Raw genomic sequence first — 14,968 nt, 5'->3', positions numbered from 1 at the left:
GAAGCTTGCGATTATGGAAAGGGGTTGTGTGTTTGCGGTGTTCGGCCAATCACAATGCACTGGCTCAGTTGCAGAGCAGACTGAGCTTGTTGGAAGGAGGGACTTTGTAGAAAACTATGCGTTTGAAAGAGGCGGGGCATAGAGGACCAACAATAATGTACAGTATTTTAAAAATAATGTGTTTTGAACATTAAATCATGTCAACATAGTCTGTTAGTCAAAGATACAAAGATGAAAGATTAAAATGCACATTATCTAAAGTTTTTTACAGTGAAAAGTTAATCTTCAAAACCAGCAAATTCAACTGTGAGATTCAGATCAACACAAATATGTAGTTACTCCTCAAAGAACAATGTCACAATTGTATTGTTGTACATCATTTTGTTTCATGACATAAATTAGAGCCCTGCACGGGCCTCAAATCTAGGCCCGAGCCCGGCCCTGGCCCGAGACGCTCAGGCCCTAGCCTGACCCGTGTCCGACAGCTCATCAGAATTATCAGCCCGAGTCCGACACGAGCCCGTGTTTTTATTTATTTATTTATTTATTTATTTTATTACACAGCAGAAGCCTGCCCTATTTGCAACAATTAAAAATGGGTCAGTTTTGTGTTATGATTCTTTTCTTTTCTTTATCAAGGTAATTTAGAAAAATGTTTGGAGCATTTTTTTAAAATGAAGATTTACGTTAATCAGCCGAGCCGACAGCGAGTAGCCTAAAACATATTTAATCAATTAAGCCTCTCAAATTAACGCTAACTACTTTACTTGGCTACAATAAAATCCAAAGATATAAAACACTGCAAGCATATCACACAGACAGTTAGTTTAATATATGTTTATTTATTAAACCACAGTGAGTAAAATAAAATAAAAATGAAATACTCAGGCTCGCAACAGCGCTCGCAAACGAAATGAGAAATAGCCTACAATCTAAACAAATTAAATTAATTAAAAACAAACTTGCAGGTTATCTTACCTCAAAAATGCACCACTTAACATGTCCATTCTTTTTCCATTATTTTCCAACAGTTAAACGAAAATAAAGTCCAGTCAAATGAAAAGTTAGAACAGTCTCTTACAGAGCATCGTGGAGAAAAAGAATAGCATCCAGAGTGGAAGGTTTTAACCCAGTCCTCCTCTCTTCCATCACTCTTCCCGCTGCGCTGAAGACACGTTCGCTGCTGCTGCTGCTGGCGGGACACTAAACACAGTGCGAGCCAATCTTGACAGTTGCAGTAGCAGGGTCTCGTGCTGTTTCCACCATAGCAGCACATCTCGTCCATCACCTTCCATGTTGTGACTGAGGTGCATGTATTGCTGTACTTCATCGTTGTCATCCTCGTCCTGCTCCACAATGATTTCAAACTCGGCCAGCGCTCTCTTCTTTCCTGCGTGTCCCGCAACTACAGGTGCAGACACAGAAATGCTCGCCGCTGCATGAATCATCATTTTATAATTATTAGTTGGAAAAATAGGCTATGATTAATACATTAATTTAGAGGCCTATAATAGCTACTACTACAATAAGTGGATATAAGTGAAGTATAATCGTGGGTTGCGCTGACGGAAAAGCGTGCGTGCGTGCGTGCGTGAGACTGTCATGTCAGTATGTCAGTATAATTATAACGGGTTGAATTATCCGATTATGAAAGTTATGAGGTTATGAAATGTCTATGTTTGTTTTTCTATCGTCGACGTCAACTTCTCTTTTTTTTTTTTTTTATTAATGTATAAAAATATAAATAGAAGGATAACCCAAAAAAAGGCCCGAGGCCCGGCCCGCATGTGAGCTATAACGTGAAAATTGGCCCGAAGCCTGGCCCTACGGGCATAAATAAGTCGGGGCCCGTCGGGCTCGGGCTAAAATGCAGGACTTTAATATAAATTATATAATTGTGTTTCTTATGAGTTTCCTTTCCTGTGAGTTTTATAAGTCTAATAATCAGGGCCCGTATTCATAAAGGATCTTAATGCAAAAATTAGCTCCTAGTGCCTAAATTCTAGGAAAATTCTTAGAAATGTGGGCATTTACTCTTAAAATTAAAGAAAAAAATCATAGTAAAGAAAAAAGTAATTCAGAAAGTATCTTAACCCTTAAAAGAGGTCTTAAGGTCAAACTTGTTAGGAGCACAGATGAGGACTTTTAAGAGGCTTAAGAGTTTCTTTAGCGGAGGAGAAAATGGCAGAAAGACGAAGAGGCAGAAGAAATTTGTTGCAGACAATGGATGACAGTGAGTTAATAAGACGCTATAGATGAGATCGTGCAGGGATCATGTTTGTGACTGGTCTTATTAGAGACGTGCTAACATCTCTGACACAGCGCAGAAATGCCATAGCGCCAGAAATTAAAGTAATCACTACATTACGATATTTGGCAACTGGGAAAATGCAACAATGCAATAGTGATGATTTGGGTCTGTCACAACCTTCTGTAAGCAGAGTGATCACACAAACAATTACAGCACTTTCAGAACATCTTATTGTGTCGCAGTTCATTTCGTTTCCACTGGACATTCCTACCTTGGGACCACTGGACTTCTGGACTTCCACTTGACATTCTCATTTATGAATACAGCAGGCTTATAGGTGCGCACAAGCAGGGGGAATGAACCGTTAATAGTTTGTGCTATAGGCTCCCATGTCTGCTTCTTGTCCCTTGCTGTGACACCCGGCCATGGGCGTCAGTTTGGTTTGAAATGTGGTGGACGCAAACCGTAACTAGCTAATTAAGTTGGTGGCTAAGGAAGTCTAACGTAACATTAATTGCAAGAGAAGAATTAAAACAGCCGATCCCTTGTGTGCAAATGCACAAGACCTAGCCATAATACCAGCAAATCTTAATAAACATAAGTTATCGCGTCTTACCTTTGTGTCAATGGTCTGCAGACCCATGCTGTGTGTACAACAACATCCATTTGTTCTACAGGTTATCATTTTGATATGTTATAGTCCATGGCACTAGGATGCAACCTTGTGATATTGTATGAAGGCTAAATGACTTGCTCGTCTATGATACATTCGCCAGAAATTCTGGCCAATCCCAGCAAAGACTAGGTAGCCTCGTTCCCGCTCGTTCACTGTCCATTCCAAACTGTCAACTCATTTGAAAAACATTCTTTAAAAAAAAGAAGCGCGATAGTCATATAGAGAAAATAATAACAGCATTATGTCAAAAAGAAGTGGAAAGGACATCAGAGCTTTTTTTAAAGCCAAGCAGACATGCACAGTAAGTGCCGGTATCTTATCGGCTAAATGAATAACCCATTCTGTCACTCTTTTTGACAAACAATGTTATTAGCAGTGTTGGGAAGGTTATTTTGGAAATGTAATAGATTACAGATTACAAGTTACCCTGTTTAAAATGTAATAGTAGTGTAACTTTTTCAATTACTTTATTAAAGTAATGTAACTAATTACTTTTGAGTACTTTTTGATTACTTTTCTAAATTTGTGAAAATTAAATCATAATAAATAAAAGCAACTTAATCAACTTAAATACAGTTATCTAATAAGTATGTGACGTATTCTGTGTAATAAACTCCTGAAATATTGGTGTTTTTTTTTTAAACTGCTGTCTCTTTGTATATGATGATAGTTTTCTCAAAATAAGTAAAATGCACATGAAGTGACACAGAGCAGTTCTAGAAATTATGTTTATGTGCTCATGTACTCCTATATTGAGATGGCAGAGGTTGAAAACACTGCAAGCTTCAGTAGGCCTATGTGTAGTAAATGAAACCATGTCTTTGCCATTAATTTACAGGAGGGACGGACTGGGAAAAAAATTCAGACTGGAAAATTTAAACTCATACAAAAAAATTAATGGACAAAACTATTTTTTTTAATCTATTTTAAATCTTTAATTTGGGGACATGCAAAATAATTATAAGTTCTCTCCTGAACTGCACCTTCACTTCCATTTTTCTCTTCAGTCTCTTTATTGACTGGGGAGTCGTGGCCTAATGGTTAGAGAGTCGGACTCCCAATCAAAAGGTTGTGAGTTCGAGTCCCGGGCTGGCAGGAATTGTGGGTGGGGGGAGTGCATGTACAGTTCTCTCTCCACCTTCAATACCACGACTTAGGTGCTCTTGAGCAAGGCATCGAACCCCCAACTGCTCCCCGGGCGCCGCAGCATAAATGGCTGCCCACTGCTCCGGGTGTGTGCTCACAGTGTGTGTGTGTGTGTTCACTGCTCTGTGTGTGTGCATTTCGGATGGGTTAAATGCAGAGCACAAATTCTGAGTATGGGTCACCATACTTGGCTGAATGTCACTTCACTTTCACTTCACTTTTTATTTTGCCCTGTTATCCATCTCTCTCATGACTTTAATACTCAAGATTGAACAAAACTATACTTTACAATACAATACTCTACAATACTACAATATCTTTATAGAAAAATCCTAATACTGAGTCATATTTTTCCCTTACAAAAATTGACCATGCTTTTATTAGCCTATATAAAAGTAAAAATAACCTTGTTTAATTTTTTTTTTTTTTTGCAAATGGATTTGTATTTATTTTTAAATAAATACATTTGTAAAATAATTTTACATTTTTGGTTACCACAGTTAAACAATAGTAACCATTTTCTCTGGATTTATAGTTAAATATTAAAATGTTAATTTTCGTAAGGGTTGTGTTGTTGTCTGTTGTAGCTCCCCCTAAACCTAGAAAAAAATCAGAATTTTTTTCAGCTAAATTACTACTGTAACATTACAACAGATAATAATGATGTCCTTTATATAGTATTGTGAGTGATGACTGGTGAGCAACGTGCTGCTGCTTGATTAAATAAAAAAAAATAAAAAAAGACAAAAAAGCATCTTTACAGATGAAACTGACCTGAAACCCTGAAAGCTTCTTTGCTCCAGCTGTGCGCTTCCACAGTCCACTCAATTCTCCCTCTCTCTCTCGCATTGATTACTCTGAGTCTGATCCAAACCGTTTGGCGGAGGCGCGGAGAGCGCGCGAGTCATGACTAACAATTCATGATTTATTAGAGATCAAATGGCGGATTCGCAAATGATCGCTTTAGTACATTCGGCAGGCAATTATACAATAATGATATTAAATAGTGGGGCAAAATCGGCTGCCAGGACACCGGGAATTGTCCCGGTTCTCCCGGTGTCCAGTCCGCGCCTGATTTCCACAGACACGCAGAATGTGCAAGTCATATATTGCATTTTTGGGGCTTTATATTCACAGAGACATTAGTCCATGTCATGTTTTGATTCAAGTGTACTGACCTGCTTTTGATTTAGTCATCCAAAATGTGGCATATTCCGTCAGCGTTAGGCATTCCGTTTTTATGACTGGATTCTACGAAGCAGACTGTATTTCCGCATCCCGGAAATTATTAGGGCGGTATGTCTTAGAATAGTCAGTGCAATTTGGGAAATAAATCAGTTAAATCTGTATGTGGATGTGTGTAAATATTCAAATGTAATCCCCTTTGTAATCGTTAAAAATTTCATAAGTAACTGTAATTTAATTACTGTTACAATAATTTTGTAATTAAATTACGTAACGCCGTTACATGTAACTAGTTACTCCCCAACACTGGTTATTAGCTAGCTAGCTAGCTAGCAGTTACCCATGCAGTTACCCCAGCGCACAGTTTGCTTTGCTCTTCATGTGGGTGTACCACTTGTTAACTTCCCGGTCAGAAGTGACTGCACACCTAAAAATGGTGCCATCTGTTGATAGAAAATTAAATAAAACTTATTTCATGGGTTTACCACTAGATGCCTGTATAGCTCTCTATGGAAAGTTTTGTGAAATCTAGTTGTTTTTGAACCCAATTACTTACTTTTAAGATGTGGATTTGAATGTATTTTTTAGATAAATTCCCAAATAATACTTTTTGCCAAGGTTTATACATTTTTTTTAAATAAATTTGATGTGAAGTGTACACGTTTTTTGCATTATTACTACAGTCAAACCTGAATACAGAGAAAGCATTTTGTTACAGGTAATTACAATTCAATAACAATAAAATAAAAAGCAATGCTTTTATCACAGCTTATTATTATTATTATTATTATTATTATTAAACATTATATTAATTTTATAATTATATTAATTATAATTATTATGTTATTTTTTTTACTATTGATGTTTTAAAGGGTCCCCCCTTCATTGCGGAGCATTTTATTTTCTGCAGCGAGGCCTTTTTGTAGAGAATATTTGTGTTTTTGTCAATTTCCCATTCATTTCCTATGGTCGGTTCGAAGAGCAAAAGTGTGACAATTTTTTGTACGACCACTTAGCCTGTTTGAATCATGCCTTCAATTTCCAATTACTTAATATTAATTATTACATTTACGGTTTGGAGAAAAGAAGAGAAGATATTACAAGAACTGCTGTAGACTGTTGGGCGTACACAACATAAAACCACAATAAAAATGACACAGGCCAAAATCAATGGGGTTATCAATCTTTTAAAATTTGTTTTATTAGGAACAGGAACTAAGTGAAAGCCAGGAACTGGTGGAAGACAGTGACGAGGTGAGGTAGCACATTCAAAAACAGAAACAAAGTCCTAAAAGGAGAAATCCAGGCATTATAAAAAAAAGTGTTTGTTTAAAAAAGCACAATAAAAATGAGACTGCAAAATCAGTCAAGTTACCATCCATCTTCACTGTATTGTTTACATTATTAGGAACAAGAACTTACTGAACGTCAGGAACTGGTGCACAATAGAGAGGTGAGGTCAACACACAACTGAAAAAAATGACAGGTACAGGTTAATGAACAAAAATAATGCAAAACAAGTTGCATTACATATGGTTTATATCAGGAACAGGTCCCAGGTCCATCTGAAAGAAAGACTGACAGGCAGGAACAGACCGATGAGCATGACGAGGTGAGGTCTGCATATAATTGGAGAAAAAAACCTATACAATTCAAATAAACAGACAGCAACAATAATCTTAAAACAAGCAACATTACTGTTTGACAAAAATGATTCCACTTACTAAACTACTACATTATTTACACGAATAACTATTTACAAAAATGATGCCATTAACTAAACTACTACTCAGTTACTCCTTCATTCATATCCAATGAACTAATTACATTTCAGGAGCAGCCAGCTACTCATAATGAGGGGATCCACCTCCATCCTTTAGACTGCCCGCACCAGCCCAGTGCAAGGAATATTGAGCCACTTACCAAATCAAACCGGACGCTAAGGTTCCAGGACAGCTGGTACAAAGCATTCCCCTGGCTACACTACAGCCATCAAATAAAGGGGGTTTTGTGTATTCATTGCCTGAATACCTTTGCGCAGAAAACCTCCACCTTGGCCAAAAGTGCTGAACCAACCTTTATATTGGCAGGCTTCAGAAACCGGAAAAAGGGTAGGGATGCTTTCAGTAGGCATGAGATCAGCAAGGCACACATTATAGCTGTCAACACACATACGCATCTACAAAATTCTGTAAGAATGCAATTATGCAGCCCATCAGCAAGTGCTCAAGAGGCATCCAGGTCTGCTCTCTTACAAATTGTAGGTGCTCTGAGGTATCTCTCCAAACAGGGCTTGGCTCTTAGAGGCCATTCAAACGAAGAGGGAAACTTCCAGACTTATCTCAGGGATAAGGCAGAGGATGACCCCAACCTGGCAAGCTGGCTGCAGAAGCATCACACCTACACCAGCCCTGAAATACAAAACAAAATGTTGAGCATTATGGGAAACACCATAATTAGGGGGGTTGCTGATGAAATTTCTGCCTTACCTGTACTGCAGTACTCCCTCATAATGGATGGAACCCAGGACATCAGTGGAACGGAGCAGATCTCCATCTGCCTCCGCTATGTCGACAAAGACCTGGAGCCAAGGGAGGAGTTTGTGGGGATGTACGAGGCCTCTTCCACAACTGGCACACATCTTTGGAAAATTGCCTCTGATGTGCTGCTCCGCCTCAACCTCCCACTCTCAGGTCTTCATGGCCAAACTTATGACGGAGCGGCAAACATGTCGGGGCACATAGCTGGGATGCAAGCTTTGGTCCGCGGAGTACAGCCGCTTGTTCAAGTCCATCTTCAAACAGATAGCCATATCTGAAAATGGCTCGTTCACCACCATTAAGCCATTGTGTGCCACAAGAACTTGATATGGTGTGACAGGGCGCATGCTCATGCAGCGACCAGCAGCGAGGCACAGGTTAAATGTTTACGTTTTGTTCATTGTTTGTTTTTATTTATTTCTTGAATGAAATAGAGACGGCCTGAGAGAGTGAGAAGAAATTTACTGATCCTATGCTGTTTTTTGTTGGGACACAAGTAGTATGGAGTGGTCTGCTTTGTTTTTGTTGTGGATGGCGTTACACTTCGTGGAGACGCTGAATGAGTTGCCCAACCCAACGCACATCCGATACAGCAGAGACTTTCTCTTAAAATGGAGTAAAGTCAACAACCCTCCCTCGGATTTAATCTTCCCTAATCTAAGCTGTTTCGCCGATAAATCAAGAGGAAAGGGGGAATTTACCGATGAGCCACCCCGCAAAACCAGGAAGCGAGGTAAGCGAGGTGGCGTACTTCATAGACTGAGAAAACAATCTCTTTCCCGGTTCCCCCTGCCTTCTATCATTCTATCAAATGCCCAGTCACTTCGAAATAAAACTGATGAGCTACAAGCCAATGTACGTTTCCAGCATGAATTTAGAGACGCGTGTTTACTGGCGATCACAGAGACATAGCTTTCAGAAAGTGATTTGAACTCTGAGCTGGTCATTGATGGTTTCGGGGCACCTTTCCGCCTGGACCGAGATGCGAGTGTTACTGGAAGGTCGCGAGGTGGGGGGGTTTGCCTGTACGTGAATCAAAGATATTGTAAAAATGTCCTTGTTAGAGAAAGATTATGCACTAAGGATGTTGAACTTCTGTCAGTGTCCCTGCGCCCCCCATACTTGCCCCGGGAGTTTCCCCAAATATTTGTGACAGTTGTGTATATTCATCCAAGAGCAAATGCGGATAAAGCCGCGGAGTCGATACTGCAAGTAACACAAAAACTGCAAGGAATATCGCCCGAAGCACCTGTCTTCGTTCTTGGTGATTTTAACCATTGTTCGCTGAAGAAATGTCTGAGAGACTTTTACCAATATGTTACGTGCCCGACCAGACAAAAGAAGTCATTGGACTTGTGTTACGGTTCTATCAAGGATGCATATAAAGCTCTCCCTCTCCCCCCGCTGGGCGGGGCTGACCATAACTGTGTCCAGCTCGTCCCGTCATATCGCACGGCCCTAAGGGGGGGAAAAACTCTCATTAAACACGTTAAGAACTGGACTGAGGAAGCAATCCTGAGTTTACAGGGCTGTTTTGATTGCACCGACTGAACTAAGAACAGAAATCACATTTATCTGGAAATGGTGTTGTCCCCTTTTTTGACGATCAAGCTGTGGTCAATATGTTTATGCACTCCAGATCAGGAAAAAGTCCTGGGCCTGACAATATAAGTAGTCGCCTGCTCATCTCTTGTGCAGAGCAGTTAGGTCCAATTTTTCATTATATTTTCCAGATGTCCCTAGAGCAACAGAGAGTGCCGAACATATGGAAACAGTCAACAGTTATTCCAGTGGCCAAACTAAATCATCCAAAATTATTAAATGACTTTAGGCCAGTAGCTCTGACCTCCTTAGTCATGAAGTGTTTTGAAAAACTGGTTAAAAAGTCATACTTACAAAAACAGAGAATCTCATAGATCCACTACAGTTCGCTTATAGGGCTAAGCGAGGGGTAGATGATGCCACTACTACCTTGTTAAACATACTATTCAAACATCTTGAAGGTAGTAAAACACACGCAAGGATTTTATTTGTTGATTTTTCATCGGCTTTTAATACAATCCAACCACATATTTTAGTTGATAAGCTCTTAAAGAACTTTGACCTCGATTTTAATATTGTGGGATGGATTCTTGATTTTTTAACCGACAGAACTCAGAAAGTGAGGGTGAATGGTTGCTTGTCTGAGGAGATGTCATCATCCACTGGGTCTCCTCAGGGGTGTGTCCTCTCACCTCTCCTTTATATTCTTTATTCTGACGATTGCCGCAGCCAGCATGAAAATAGACAGATTTTAAAATTTGCCGATGACTCTGCTATTGTCAGTCTCCTCTCTAATGAGGAAAGTGACCATGGTCCTGTTGTGGATGATTTTGCACTTTGGTGTGATAGGGCATTCCTTCAACTAAATGTTGAAAAGACAAAGGATATGCAGATTGATTTTAGGCGAAAGTCATCAACTCCACAGACCACTATTATAAATGGGAAGAGGGTGGAATTCGTAGAAACATACAAGTATTTAGGCAGTTTGATCGACAATAAGTTAACTTTTACCTCTAACACTGAAATGCTTTGCAAAAGAGGCCAACAAAGACTGTTTTGTCTTCGCAAACTGTCAAAATTTCGTGTTGATAAGACTCTCATGACCCTTTTTTATAAATCATACATTGAGTCTGTTTTAACATTTTCATTAATTTGCTGGTATGGTAGTCTCACTGTCAAGGCCAAAACTGCCCTTTCCAATATAGTGAAGGTCAGTAGTAAAATTATAGGTGTCCAGCAGAGTAGCCTTTCTGTCCTGTATGATAGACAGGTAGTTAGGAAGGCCAACGCAGTTATCTCTGATAGCTCCCACCCCCTTCATTCTGAGTTCCAGATATTGCCTTCCGGGTCTCGGTACAGATTACCTCCAGTGAAGAATAACAGATATAAGCATTTATTCGTCCCGAGAGCCATCTTGTTTATGAATTCAGCCCGGAGGAGTAGACAGACTATAACTATTAAATAGTGATGGGGTTATTATTATTATAATATGTATAGTATTGCTTGTTTTTGATGTTGCTGAAATGGGGATGGTTATGGAAATGTTGCTATACTATGAAATTGTCAGATTTTACTTTAACAAGGGCCTGTTACATTAAGTATTTCTTATGTGTTTTTGTATTGTATTTGTGCATCTGTGACTGTTCTGTGTTTATCATGCTGCAAAACCAATTGCCCTATGGGGACAAATAAAGTCTAAAGTCTAAAGTCTAAAGATGGACTGTGTGCACACCAGCCATCAAGTCGGTCCTCACACAGTATGAGGTAGTCCTGGCTGCACTGGAGGAGATTGCTTCAGACAAAGCGAGTGTCTCAGCTCCTCGAGCAAGAGGCCTTCTTGGTCATTTTCACAAAGGCACCACCGTCCTTGGCCTTGTAATGGGGCAGGATATCCTACTGAAGCTGGAAGGTCTCAATAAAAGTTTGCAAGGGAGAGCAGTATCAATTGGCGGGATGTTACAGGCTGTGGATTGCACCAAGAAAGCCTTCCTGGCGAAGAGAACAAGTGAGTCATTTATGAGTCTTTACTCGAGAGCGGTAGAACTCGCCTTATCTTATGATCTCGAGGCAATAAAGTTGCCACATATTAGGAAACCATCCAACCGATATGGTGGGCCAGCTAACAGTCACATCCCATCTTCTGCAGAGGAGTACTTTCAAGTACAGTTTTTCTGTGCCACCGATACAGCTGTCACTCAGCTAGATGACAGATTTAGCCAAGAGGGCCTTGGCCACCTGGCCAAATTGGAGGAACACCTTCGGACAGGTGAGTCGAGTGAGGTAGTGGAGCTGTACCCAGAGTTGGACCCCGAGGTGCTGCAAATGCAACTGGCTATGCTGAAAGCAAGCTACCAGTTTCATTCTTGCCAGGAGGTCAGTCAGATCCTGAAGACCATGGTGCCAGAAGTGAGACGGCTGTTTCACCAAGTGGAGGCTCTGGTTAGGCTGTTGCTTGTAGTCCCTGTGTCTTCTTGCGAAGCTGAGCGGAGTTTCAGTGCCCTGCGACGTTTGAAGACCTGGCTCCGCTCCACAATGGCACAGTCACGGCTCAACAGCGTATCAGTCTGCCATGTCCACAGGGAGAAACTGCAAAAAATGGGCAGAAAAGAAATAGCTGTGGCCTTCATTGCAACATCCGAGAGGCGTTCACATCTCTTTGGAAAATTTTAGTTTTAAATTTAGAGTTTTTTCCAAATCCTGCTGAGATGTCCTTTAACCCTTTCTATATTTTTAAGCTGATAATAGGCTGACTTTTTAATTGTCTTTTAATCGTTCCTCTTTTGCTCGTCGTTAATTTGTCGTTAATTTTTTCAATGCATGTGTACCCAGTAGACAGTTGTCCAGCTTGTCACTTACACAAGTGCATTTTGTGTTCCATTTTGTGTTCTGCAATTAAAAAGCAATACTTAATTTTTTTGCCATCTCTAAAAAATCTGCTGAATTCACATGCACTTAATTTTTTTTTTTTCTTTTTTTTTTTTTTTTACAATCAACACACACACACACACACACACACACACAGTGATCTGCTAGAAATAGTAGCCTAATTAAAAAAACAGCACTCAAATTCTGTTTAGCAAACAATTCAAAATCTGCTGAATTCACATCCATACCTGGTCAGATTTGGCCACCTCTTTTCAGTCCAGTCCACACACAAAGGCTGGAGCTCAACACTGGCTGGAATGCATAAAGAAGGAAGGACCATAATAAAATGTATTGGATTGGCATCAGTGACAGAAATATAGGCAATACACACAGCAATTAACCGTACATGTTTGAATCGACCGCCTGATCCTACCTGGTTTAAGTTAACCACTAATAAATCACTTTTTACATAAAATAATATGCAAATGCCGCAACTCCATAAATTTTACTTTGTTAAAAATACAACACATGAGAAGACTGGCAGAGGGTAGCATAGATAATTCATTTTGAACTCCTGTGTAACGGTCACTTTGTGCTTTGATGTTAACCTGAGGTAAAAAAAATTAGAACTGCGCATGCGTGAGTGTGAGGAGAATAGATAACCGCTCTACTGACCTTTGTACTCTTTCTTTTATTTCCTTTTATATTTGTGACCAGAGTTTGCAATTTTACTGTGACAGTTAGCAGCTACTTGGCTTCTAGAAGCTGATGTTGCCGGCTAACGTCAATGATAGAATTTAGCTGTTAAAAGCTATCAATCTAACGTGCTGTTCTTTGTCAAAACTACGAGAAAGGAGTTTTTACTGATTGTCAAGAATAAATTAATACGTTACCTCCTCCACATGTTCATGCAGGCGGCCAGTAGCACCACGAACAAAATGGTCCAGTCCGGAGAAGAAGTGAAAGTGAACAGGCACGTCAGCTGAGCTGCACCTGCCTCAGTGACACGATGACTCCCCCTCCCCCTCCCCCAACCTAGAACGTATCCCAATGTTACAGTTGTTGCAGTTTTAATGAACAGAAAAGCGTGTAGCCAGCGCAGCAGCAGAACGGCTAAATTGAACTCGAGGTTTAAAAAAAAAAAAAAAAAGTGGTGGGTACAAAATTACTTATGACGAAATCTGGGGGGGACGCGTCCCCCCCGAAATCGACGCCTATGCACCTGGCCCAAATTTTCCTTTAATAATGGCCTTGTGTTCATCCACTAACTGGGCTAACAGTACACACTGTTTGGCTTTCTCGCCTTCTTGGTTTTGATTCCATGTTTGATACATTAAAACCAACATTCAAATGGCCACTTAAATAAGACAGCAATCACTTGGAAAGAGTGGAACAATTTTTATCATTCTAAGCCAAATACCTTATAGGAAATTAAAAGCATGGTAAAAAAAAAGAGGATTTATATACACACATATAATGTGTGTGTGTGTGTGTGTGTGTGTGTGTGAGAGAGAGAGAGAGAGAGAGAGAGAGAGACAGAGAGAGAGAACGGTCAAATAGGAAAAATTACGCATGTAAATTCAAAGTGAGAATTAGAATTGACTTAAAATCACTTTTTTTTCTTCTTGGACAACCAACCAATCACAGTCTTCAAAAGATTGTGTCATGCATAGCAACGGGGTCAACCCCGCCTCCTCACTAAGATGAAAATTTTTGTCTTTTCCTTACTCAGAGTTGCTCTCAGATCGGTCCCGAATCGCTCTTAAGCTAAGACTCCTACGTAAAAGTTTTTAAGTTAAATTAAGAGTTTTCTGAGAGGATTCTTAGAATCTTTATGAATACGGGCCCAGGGCTTTACATTAACTTTTTTGCTCACTAGCCAATGTAGCCAAGTTACTAGCCACACAGCATTTTTACTAGCCACATTTTTGTTGTTGTGAAATTACTTGATAAAAGTTGACTATGCTTGAACTGATTTACGCCACATCTACTGTAAACAGCATAACTGATTATAATGGGTTCTATTGCATTTTGTTGCGCCACTGGCGCATGGTGTAGACACTGTGAGAGCCACGCAGATGCATGTGGACACTGAATTATGCTCACCTTCATCTCAATTTATGCCTGAAATGACACAGCCTATGTGCAAAACTATGTCCGAATATACGTGAATATGAATCTACATTTTCCTCTTACTTCAAACGAATACTTAAATTTGTGGCTCATCATTAGCCTATTATTTTTAATAACAAAACATGCTAAAACAGAACGATGACAAATTCTCTAATATTAAACTTTGAACTTTTATTAATATAAGGAAAATGTTCTATCTGCATTGTTATACAAAAAAAATTGAAAGGTCTTTGGATTTCCTCTTTCTTTAAAACTATAGTACTTTGTGGTTCATTGTTAGCTCATTAATTAAAACAAATAAGCCATAAAATAGTACAATGGTACAAATTCCCATTGGCATTTAAAGATCTAAATTTTATTAACAAAAACGAATAAGATGGATACTGTAACCAAAATAAATGAGGTATTTTCCCCCTTTTAAAACAAATGTTTAGTTTGTGGTTCAATGTTTTATTTTAAATGAAAACAGCAAAAACGACAAATTCGCTTAGCCGAAATTAAACTTTTATTCACAAAAGGTGTGCTTTTGGATCCGTATCTTGCATCAATCTCATCGTGCGACATACCAATCCCTGTTATAGCCTAAATAGAAGCTCTGCATACGCTTGCACCTGTTTATCATTTATATTT

General features: G+C 39.4%; 2 protein-coding genes across 2 annotated transcripts in view; one reads left to right on the top strand and one right to left on the bottom strand.

Moving 5' to 3' along the window:
* Positions 1 to 14,968, top strand: part of LOC132146361 (zinc finger protein 658B-like) — a 910,027-nt gene that overhangs the window by 263,428 nt on the left and 631,631 nt on the right. The gene's annotated exons all lie outside the window — the stretch shown is intronic.
* LOC132148704 (zinc finger protein 271-like) overlaps positions 1 to 14,968 on the bottom strand; it is a 141,369-nt gene that overhangs the window by 32,920 nt on the left and 93,481 nt on the right. The gene's annotated exons all lie outside the window — the stretch shown is intronic.

Source organism: Carassius carassius, chromosome 1 (assembly GCF_963082965.1).
Source record: "Carassius carassius chromosome 1, fCarCar2.1, whole genome shotgun sequence".
Taxonomy (NCBI): Eukaryota; Metazoa; Chordata; class Actinopteri; order Cypriniformes; family Cyprinidae; genus Carassius; species Carassius carassius.
Note: the sequence above shows the minus strand (reverse complement) of the source record. Positions and strands in the feature narration are given on the sequence as shown.